Raw genomic sequence first — 11523 nt, 5'->3', positions numbered from 1 at the left:
AGGCTAGAGTTTTAAATGCAGGAGTTGTAATCATATATGTGGAATTAAAACAAGAACACATATAAGAGTACAGTGTATTGATTAAGAATATAGCTTTTGGAGTCAGCTAACTTGGATTCAAATCTCAGCCCCATCACAAATTATCCATTGTCATTGTGAACAGTCTTCATCTACAGAGATGGAGTAAATATAGATGGGGTTGTTGTGAGGATTAAACGAGGCAAGGTTTAGCACAGAATCTAAAATTAATAAGTTCTCAATAAGTGATAGGTATTGTTACTAAATGACCAAGATATAACAAAGAAGTAGACCAAAAATATGGAGACAAGAAATGTCCAAAAGGCACATGAAAAGATGCTTGACATCACTAATCATCAGAGAAATGCAAATCTAAAGTACAATAAGATATCACCTCACACCCATTAGGAGAGCTAGAGGAAGGAAGAAAGGAAGGAAGGAAGGAAGGAAGAAAATAAGTGTTGGCAATGATGTGGAGAAATTGAAACCCTTGTGTACTGTTGATGGGATTGTAAAATGGCATAACCACCATGGAAAACAGTAGAGATCCTCAAGAAGTTAAAAATACAATTACCATATCATCCAGCAATCCCACTTCTAGGTATATATCCAAAAAGTTTTGAAGTAGGGTCTCAAAGAGACATTTGCACACCCATGTTCATAGCAGTACTATTCATAATAGCCAAGAGGTAGAAGCAACCTAAGTGTCCATTAATGGTTGAATGGATAAAGAAAATGTGATATATACATATAACAGAATATTATTCACCCTTTAAAAGGGAAGAAACCATACCACATGCTACCACACATATGAACCTTGAAGTCATTATACTAAGTGAAACAAGCCAATCACAAAAGACAAATACTCCTTGATTCCACTTATATCACTTATATAAGGTATCTGAAGTATTCCAATTCATAGAAACAGAAAGCAGAATGGTGGCTACCAGTGGCTGGGGGGAAGGGAGGAAAGGAGAACTGTTTAATGGGTATAGCGTTTCAGTTTTGCAAAATGAATAAGTTCTGGAGATCTGTTGCATAACAATTTGAACATATGTAATACTACTGAACCGTACACTTAAAAATGGTTAAGATGGTAAATTTTATGTTATGCACTTTTAGCACAATAAAAAGATGCATGAAAGAACAGGGAGACAAAGTACAAATTCCCAACAAACCAAGTGCAGCCTCGGCTCTCAATGTATTTACCCGGGTGACCACTGTCTTGGCTGCCCAGACTGGATGTGGGCGTGGAGCGGGAAAGGTGTGCGTGAAGAGAAGAAAGGAAGACTGCTTGCTGCGCCCCAGCCCCCAGCCCCCTGGGGGCTGACGTATGGCCATGGATCTGTATGTACCTCAGCAACTGCTATAACACTGCCCAAGCCGCCGCCGCTAAGGCAGCTGCCAGCAGCCTAACTGCCGACAGGAGGCAGTGCGACTCCGTGAGTGGCGGCCAGTCGGTCCTCCTCCGGGATCCGGGGCTGGTCTCGGAAGGGAAGGAGGGCGGGCAGATGGAAGAGGGGGAGATCTCAGCAGAGGTGGGGATGGGTCTTTGACGCTTGGCTTCCGGCTCCCAGGCCCCCGGCAGTTAGTGCCTAGAGCTGCCTCTGGCCTGGATTAGCTCTGAACGGTGCTCAGAGATAGGGTTGGTGACCAGGGTAAACTGGGAGGCCTTCCAGGTTGTCAGCAGGACGGGTTCTTTCAACCCTGAGTGTGTGATTCTTTGGTTTATTTGGAGGTATTAGCCTATTGAAGTTTAAGTAGATTGGTCTAAACTAAAAGAATAGTTCTAGAAAAAAAGAAACTTTCTAATTATATCTGACAGAGCTCTCAAAAAAAACCCATTCCAGAGGTGGGAGCTGCTCATCTATTGAATCTTCCTCTTGGGGTCAAGCTGCCTACAAATTTAAGTGAAAAGGTAAACTAACTTTTAATAGTGCTGAAGTGATTTTCTTGACTGTTTTCAGCTTGCTATTAAACTTGAAACACTGCTATGATTCTGCTTTGAGTCAACTTCAATTTCACACACCAAGTGAAGTTAAAATGAGTTGAAGTGTTCAGTGTCTGAACCTCACTTTAATGATAGAAGCCCCCATGATATGCCTCAGCCACCCAATTCAGCTTTATCTCCAACTCAGAGCCTGAAAGGTCGGGGTCTTTTCTGCCTACCCACACGTACCATGCTAATTCCTACTTCTGTGCCTTTGTTCTTCTGGCTCCTGAAACCTGGCATGCACTCCTCCCCTTCCTGACCTTCAATTTGAGCCATCTTTCAAGAGCTACTATATGAAGCCTTTCGCCAGTGTCCCAACCCCCAATTGTCTCATTCTTCCTTAGAATTTACATTGCCCTTGGCCTGCACTATCTCACTCAGCACTGAAAGTACTATTACTGGTTCAGAGTGCTGCACTCACATTTTTACACATTTTAAGTCCTCTGCCTAACACTCCGCACACTGTCCTTAGCTTTAGGCCAAGCCTGAAGGAGGTTGAGAACTCTCTGGTTGAGTGTGTGCTTTGATCACAATAGCAAAAGGTTCTACAGGAATATTTATGACATCCTTACCCTTCCACTCTCTAGGGTGTCATCAAGGATGAGTACAGGGCTCCTTGGTATTTCAGACATTTGTCTAATATATATGATTTTTTAAAGTTTTATTGCTGGAAAACAATATAATTTCTATTTTCAAACCCAATATGTTCTACCCACTCCCATGAATTAGCATTCCTAAAACATACTCAAAGCCTATTTCACTACTAGCAATAACACTCCTTTTTACTTTGTAACTGTAGCCCTCTCTGTTGGTTTCTTCCTCAAATATCTTTTTTTTTAATATTTATTTATTTATTTTTGGCTGTGTTGGGTCTTCGTTTCTGTGCGAGGGCTTTCTCTAGTTGTGGCAAGCGGGGGCCACTCTTCATCGCAGTGCGCGGGCCTCTCACTGTCACGGCCTCTCTTGTTGCGGAGCACAGGCTCCAGAAGCACAGGCTCAGTAATTGTGGCTCACGGGCCTAGCTGCTCTGTGGCATGTGGGATCTTCCCAGACCAGGGCTCGAACTCGTGTCCCCTGCATTGGCAGGCAGATTCTCAACCACTGCGTCACGAGGGAAGCCCTCTCAAATATCTTTTATTTGCCATATTTATATTGTGTTATTCTGTTATTCACTTGTTAGCTACTTCTTATTTCCTGATTTTTTTCCATACTTAATTATACTGATTTGCTCTATATTATACTGATTCCCCCAAAACGTATGCATTTATTTTTTTACATATAATTCATTTTATTTATTTATTTTTGGCTGAGTTGGTCTTTGTTGTTGCGCGCCGGCTTTCTCTAGTTGCGGCGAGTGGGGGCTACTCTTCTTTGTGCCGCGCGGGCTTCTCATTGCAGTGGCTTCTCTTGTGTGGAGCACGGGCTCTAGGCATGCAGGCTTCAGTAGTTGTGGCTCGTGGGCTCAGTAGTTGTGGCTCGCAGGCTCTAGAGCGTAGGCTCAGTAGTTGTGGCGCACAGGCTTAGTTGCTCCGTGGCATGTGGGATCTTCCCGGACCAGGAATCAAACCCGTGTCCCCTGCATTGGCAGGCAGATTCTTAACCACTGCACCACCAGGGAAGCCCAAAACATATGCATTTAATCATGGTCAGGTACTATATTCAACTCCTGTAAAGACTAACTTAGTGGGATCCTTCTTTGTCTTTTGGCAAGATCTCCTCAAGGAAGTAAGACTTTATATTTACACATTTAGTTGTTTTTTTTTTCAACTTAACTTTACCCTCATGACCACCTTTTAAGGTGAAGCTATGACAGGTAGATGGTGGCAGAATTTAGACCAGAACCACAGTCTCCTGATTTCTTAGGCCATGCTCCTTCACCTGACCTTGCTGCTTCCTGAACTGCAAACCACTTTAGCAGAGTGCTACAGAAATGTAATTTAAAGGTCTTTCATATTATTTTGAATGCAAGTGTAAGGGAAATTATAGTATTCTACTGTCTTCTTTTCAATAAGATTAAAATATAACAATGTAATGTACCTGTCTAGCTATTCATTAATCCAAACCTGACAACTGATCCTATTACTTCAACATTTTTAATTGAAGTATAGTTTCTGTACAATATTATATGTTACAGGTGTACAACATAGTGAGCCACAGTTTTTAAAGGTTATACTCCATTTATAGTTATTATAAAGTACTGGCTATAGTCCTTCAACATTTGATAGTAAACTTATTCTCAAGTAATTTATCTATAAATTAATTTGCTTATTAGTATACTATACTTGAGTAGCACCTGTTCACAAACTCCTTAAATTGGTTTTACCATAAAGTAAATAGTAAATACTTTGCCAATTAACCTTGACACTTTGCTTTCAGGAAAAGATACCACGTTAAGTGAAAAGAACAATTTGCCTACTTTTAAAAGTCTGCCCTATGATCTCCCACCGGCAGGTAGTGATGACATAATAAATTCTTCTGTTCAGGGAAACCAATTATTTTGATTGACAATAGAAAGCTTACCCTGGCCTTAATGAATGGATTTGTTCTTTCCTGATAGGTCAGTAGCCAAGGTTTGGTCAACACATGCCATCACCAACAAAAGTCAACATCTAAAAGAAGCAATAATCAACCCACTAACTGCAGCACTGTTTCAATTGCCATCACTGCTGATTGTTTCTCTTCTAGGAAAGATATGGGCTTCCTGTTTAGTTTCACTGTAAATTAAATCATTGCCCAGAAGGATGTCTTTCTTTGCCTTTTTAAGAAGACATTGGTAGTCAGGGAATCCAGCTTCCTTATATAGGTCCCTTGGGAGAGACAAGAGGCTGGCATCAATCAAGTAGTCAGAAACTTACAAAAGAAGCTTTTCAATGGAAAAACAAAGCTAGAACCCATCATGCCCCTTCCTGTCTACTCCTCTGCTCATATTTAGTATCCTACCTACCTTACAGGAACATTTAGGGCCATATCTCAGTGTCCAGGAATGGGATTGAGGCTGAGGCTGCCACCTCCAGCCTAAAGTCAGCTCTGATAGAGAGGAAGAGAAAGGCATTAGATTTACCCAAATCAGCCTCACCTCAGATTCCCTCTGAAGGAGGGAGTATTCCCTCACTTCAGATTCTTCTTGCATGTTTTATTTTCAACAAACAGCCTAATCACTTCAACAAATTGAAGTTTAAAAGTGTGCTTTCATTCATTTTACACGTAGTACTTTTGAATCTGTGTGTTTGCAGCTTTATCAACCTTCTTATGACTTTAACCTGACTGATTCTTATTGTCAACTTTTGGAAACAAGCTATAAAAGCCTGCATGATCCACATTTAAAAATATACTATAGGCGAAAGGATATCCTGAGGAGATTAAAGAAAGGCGGCTATGTCACCAGCAATAATAAGGTGGGTTGAATCCTGCTTCCTGTTAACCAGCAAAAACATATGGACTTGATAGATGCTTGCTTCTGTACTTCACTGGGAGCCTGTGTCAACTTTTAATTGAGCAATAAAGAATACCTAACAGAAAACTCAATGAATTACTCAGTATTTGAGTAAAGAGAAATCAGGCGGCTGTTTCTAAATAAAATTGTTCCCACTTGATCTTTTTTCTTTGATAAAAGCAAAAGATAAGCACCAAATGATTTGAATATGTAAAGACATATACATACACATTTATTTATTTATGTATTTTCTCTCAGCTGTATTATTAGTGCCTTTCCTCTGGCTCTAAAAGTAATAATGGCACTGTATACCTGTCAAGGAATATTTCCTATACCCTTTGAGAAGACTAGAGACAAAATGGAAACCTAGCAGAATACAGCTTGATAGAATAAATTCTTCTGAAAGTTAACATCATTATTATACTGGGGTTTTTTTTGTTTGTTTGTTTTGTTTTGTTTTTTTACGGTACGCGGGCCTCTCACTGCTGTGGCCTCTCCCGTTGTGGAGCACAGGCTCCGGACGCGCAGGCTCAGCGGCCATGGCTCACGGGCCCAGCTGCTCCGCGGCATGTGGGATCTTCCCGGACCGGGGCACGAACCCGTGTCCCTGCATCGGCAGGCGGACGCTCAACCACTGCGCCACCAGGGAAGCCCTATACTGGTGTTTTAATAACAAATTCATTAAGCATAGTAAATTCTTGATTATGATGTGAACCATATTATTGAAATAATATTATTTAGGTAGAAATTTCCTGGTGATAAACCACTATAGAGAGATATTGCCTTCCAAATTATTACCAAAATATGCTATCACTACCCTTGATCCCAAAATTGTTACTAAAATGAATGTTCTTATGACTCTCTTCTCTGGGAAGTTTCATGATTGTTACAACTTTCTATTTATATATTTGGTTTTTGGTTTTTGTTTTTATAGGTTGTATGTACCTTGAAGGAATTGAATAAGTACAGGCAGTATCTCACCAGTTTAAAACTAGACTTTGAAAGAAACTACATAAGAGAACAAGTAAGTTAAACACTTAAATTTGTTTTATTTGAGGCCTGTAAGAAAGTTTTTATGTAGGTTGTAGAAAAAAGGTTTGGTCTTATACAGAATATTTTCTTATGATATCCTGACCTAGAAGTATTAAGGTAACAAATCAAAAAATATCTCTAAATATCTGTGAGATAAAAATGAGACCTCTGCCTTTCACTTACAGAGAAATTTTCACTTATCTGGAGTGGAGCCACACTAGACTTAAATGCAGGTTAATTAACCATTTGTAAACTATAGGAAGTTTACCAAGCCCTAAACATAAGAAGGCATATCAAAGGACAGGGTTATTTCTGGCCAATATAAAAACTTTTAATTCTTTTTTCTCTCTCAGAAAATGATTGAAAAACAAGTAAATAAGTTGTATGAAACCAAGAGAGCCTGTGACAATTATGACAATACACAGTTCCAAGACTGGCTGTTATAGGAAAGTATACAAACAACTCCAGACCAAGAGCTGTTAATAAAGCAGAGGTATGACCAAAGTTAATGCATCTTTTTGCGGACATATTGTGGACCCCAGAAAGTTGTAAAAGTACTAGAAATAATTGAAAGCAGAATGAAAAAAGTATTAGACACTATTTAATCTCCTGTAGTCTTCAATGTGGAGAGAAAGGAAAGGAGATTAAGAGGTAACAGGGATTGGGAACCTTGGTACCATGGCTAGGGAGGAGAGTTTCTACCTGAGAAACTGGAGTCACTAGGGAGCCCAAGAGGTAAGACAAACTGATATTTGAAGAACAATTCCAAAGTACAGATCCCTGACCTTGGGAAACCCAAGTCCATAGTAACAGAGGAAAGAAGGTGTCATTAGCACATTTCAAACTTAAGTTTAAGGAAATTACTGCAAGATCAAAAAGAGAGAGTTGCTGTAACTTCATCTGATGATAATATAAACAGGTGTTATTCCCCAACCAACTGTGTATGTTCATTCAGCTATTACCCACACACATTCAATGTTACCATTCAGCGGCCAAGCCCATGCCCCAGGAGGCAAAGCGATGAATTATATATAGTTCCTCCTCTTTCTCCTTTATCAGGGATGGGGGCCAGTTCTCCATCACCTGGCTCTTATATTTCATGGATTCATGTCATGACATGCCATAATATATACTGATTCACCAGAGTGGCAGACTAGTAGTCTACAGACCTATCTATACATGAGAGGTTGTTCAAGAACTTGGGAATTACAGAGAGGCCAGTACCCACTTATTTTTTTAAAGGAAATTCAAATCTACTTGTTTTTTGAAGTCAGTGCTTAAGTTGATTTCAGCTGTCTTTGGAAACTCATGTTCCCAGAACTCCTGAGTTATGACTAATCCCCGTGTAAAATGCTTTTAATCACTCAGTTCTATATTTTGCCATTGTCCCAGCCACAACAACAGAGTCTGATAAAATTAGTACATCATGGTGAGTTGGTGGATCTGACTAGCTTAAAAGTCCCTGAAAATCTCTACGTTTCCTGTAGTTCAAGAAATAAAAAGCAACCCAGAAGGTGGTTTGGGAATGTCAGAATAGATAATACCATCATAAGGGAAACACCCAATTTATCTTCACTTATATTTACACTTTTACTTAGATATTTAGATATGATTAGTAGGGAATTAAACAAGCTTGAACACATGGCAGAAAAGCAGAACATACTCCAGATAAAGGAAGAAGAAAGAGGACATTGGGACCACATTCTAAGAAAACTTAGTCTCCGTAGATAAATTGAAGAGGTGAGAAACACCAAATTTTAAATGTTGATGGGAAAATTGTGCATGATTGTTTTATTTATAAACATTTTTAACAGTCCCACCATATTACCTGAAGTTATTTCAGGTCTAAAAAGTAAACCACTGTTTATAATTTTTTAAAATAATAAACTGCTATTAATCTTATATCACTGTTATAACAGACAAGTTTTTAGTTAATACAGTGAGACTGATACCACACATTATATATCCATCACAGTACAGTCACACTTCATCTGCTCTTAAAGTTTTAGAATTTAACTCTAGTGAAAAATAACCATGCCTGTACTCTCACTCCTCAACATTCAGACAAGGCTACTTGTTTAGGTTCTCTGTCAAAATACATTTAAGGTCAACAGATCACATATGATAACCCCCCAAATCCATAAGAGAAAGTCCCCTTGCCAGCATCTTTTTAGATCCATCTTTGGAGCCGGGCTTATGTTTGAATTGTTTCCAGTAAGAAAATAATTTCCTTCCTTTTGCCATTCTGTTGCATCCACCAATATATTCTGAATAAAAAAGCAGTAAGATAAGCCCATTCTAAAGCCAATGTAAGAGTTTCATTATGGTTGTCCAAATTTCTGTAAGGCCCTTGATTTGACCTAATTCACCTACTGACAAAGACAAAACAAAACAAAAAAAGATTATGAAAGAGAACCCCTGCTGACTACCATGACATTGTGCTCCTTAGGAATGGAAAACAAAAGAAACGTTACTTCTGGGCTTCCCTGGTGGCGCAGTGGTTGAGAGTCCGCCTGCCGACACAGGGGACACGGGTTCGTGCCCTGGTCCAGGAGGATCCCACATGCCGCGGAGCGGCTGGGCCCGTGAGCCATGGCCGCTGAGCCTGCGCGTCCGGAGCCTGTGCTCCGCAACGGGAGAGGCCACAACAGTGAGAGGCCCACGTACCGCAAAAACAAAAAAAAAAAAAAGGAAATGTTACTTCTAACAAAGATTGGAGAAGAAGTAAAAAGAGAAGCAAGAGTTGAGGAACAACATAGAAAAGTCAAAGAAGAAGCTCACCAGAAGGTAGAGTGAGCTTTGACCAATAATTTGGGCTATTTTGAGGACAGGCTTTTGCCAATTTTGATATTTTAAAGTGTGAATTTTCAGAAGTGGCCTAAACTCACAAGGATATCTATTGATGGAGAGAGCGAGTCTGGTCTGAACCTGGACTTCAAGGGCTGGTCTGAAATGCGACCAGTCTCCAGAAAGTAGGAAATGAGTTAAATTAGATCTAGTTATTAAAATACATTCTTCATGCTGGACAACAAAAGGAAACTTACCCTTATTACCTTCCTAGCCTTATACTCTTTGTGACTTTAGAAATCTCAAGACAGGAATGAGGGCTCCCTTCAAATGTACCATCATATTTGAAGTATTTGTTTTGCATTTCCAGTGGCAAGTTGATATTAAATTTTTAAACATAAGAATTATGCACCACAACTACAGAGCCCATGCACTCTGGAGTCCACGCACCACAATCAGAGAGAGAAAACCCACACACCACAACGAGAGAGAAGCTCACACACCACAACGAAGAGCCTGAGCACCAAAATGAAACTGAGTTATTTGTAATGAGGTGGATAGACCTAGAGTCTGTCATACAGAGTGAAGTAAGTCAGAAAGAGAAAGACAAATACTGTATGCTAACACATCTATATGGAATTTAAGAAAAAAAATGTCATGAAGAACCTAGGGGTAAGACAGGAATAAAGACACAGACCTACTAGAGAACGGGCTTGAGGATATGGGGAGGGGGAAGGGTAAGCTGTGACAAAGCGAGAGAGTGGCATGGACATATATACACTACCAAACATAAGGTAGATAGCTAGTGGGAAGCAGCTACATAGCACAGGAAGATCAGCTTGGTGCTTTGTGACTGCCTGGAGGGGTGGGATAGGGAGGGTGGGAGGGAGGGAGATGCAAGAGGGAAGAGATATGGGAACATATGTATATGTATAACTGATTCACTTTGTTATAAAGCAGAAACTAACACACCATTGTAAAGCAATTATACTCCAATAAAGATGTAAAAAATATATATATATTTTTTTAAAAAATGTCTCCAGACATGTCCAAATTCCATTATCCCCTGGGATACAAAACTGCCTCCCATTGAGACCCACTACCTATCCTCTCTAATTCCTCTCCACAACCCCATATACAGATTAGGCTATGGCTCCCTCCTGTTGGGCATGAAAGGATAAATAAAATCTATCTTGAATAACTTTGTCATCAGCACTATTAAAAATAAATATTGTGTTTTTTTAAGCTTCTTATCCAAAGATCAAGGAAATGAGTATCACTGCCGGTCACCAGAAATTACACCAAGGACAAAAACGTAATTGTAATATTATGATTAGAAATACTAAAATAGTAATTTGTGTAAATACTGGATTTGGTACTGATTGCTTCTGCTTATAAGATGGATAAATCCTCTGTCCTCTGTTATAAATGATGGATTTTGAGTAATTCTTACCAACAATGCTACAGCCGCTCTTGCGGTCCTAATTACTCAGTTGGAGTCACTGTCTCCACACGCCTCTGAACAGGACAGCCCACGTTTTGCAGCTGACAACTCTGCAAGCCCAGTGCAGAGCCCTGTCCCCTCCACACACAGCCCCTGCTCCTGATCTCATTTCTGTACTTTTCCATTCCCAAAAAGATCCCAAAGCATTTTTTTACGCTGTGCTTCACCGACTGCTGCCACCACAGCTCCCATACCTTGCTCAGCAGTTCTGCCTCCTAGGGAAGCTCATTGGTTTCACCTGGAGCATCATCCTTGCAAATTGCTCACTGGAGGTGCTTGCTACTGATGTTTCTGAAGCCTATGGCCCTAAAGACCTCGTGAGGATCAAGACCCGGACCAGTGCTTTCTCTCAAAACCCTGCCCTTCCTTAGGCTTTGGACTTTTCAGGCCTGAAGTAACTTGTCACTTTACTAGCAGCAGAAGTATTTCATTCTGCCACATATTTTTCTGCAGCAGTGGAGTGTGCAATCAGTGTCACCACTCTTTTTTTTTGGCGGTACGCGGGCCTCTCACTGTTGTGGCCTCTCTCGTTGCGGAGCACAGGCCCCGGACGCGCAGGCTCAGCGGCCATGGCTCACGGGCCCAGCCGCTCCGCGGCATGTGGGATCTTCCCGGACCGGGGCACAAACCTGTGTCCCCTGCATCGGCAGGCAGACTCTCAACCACTGCACCACCAGGGAAGCCCCAGTGTCACCACTCTTATTCCCCTGTTCCTTTTAGAACTGCCCAACTGAGTAGTAGCTGTTGCCATTTTAA

General features: G+C 40.6%; 1 pseudogene; it reads left to right on the top strand.

Annotated features, from left to right (window-relative positions):
- The first annotated feature begins 1367 nt into the window (after positions 1 to 1367).
- Positions 1368 to 11138, top strand: LOC138842525 (fibrous sheath-interacting protein 2-like; annotated as a pseudogene).
- The last annotated feature ends 385 nt before the right edge of the window (positions 11139 to 11523 follow it).

The sequence above is a fragment of the Globicephala melas genome, chromosome X (genome assembly GCF_963455315.2).
Source record: "Globicephala melas chromosome X, mGloMel1.2, whole genome shotgun sequence".
Lineage (NCBI taxonomy): Eukaryota > Metazoa > Chordata > Mammalia > Artiodactyla > Delphinidae > Globicephala > Globicephala melas.
The sequence above is the reverse complement of the archived record's forward strand: the minus strand, read 5'-3'. Positions and strand labels throughout refer to the sequence as shown.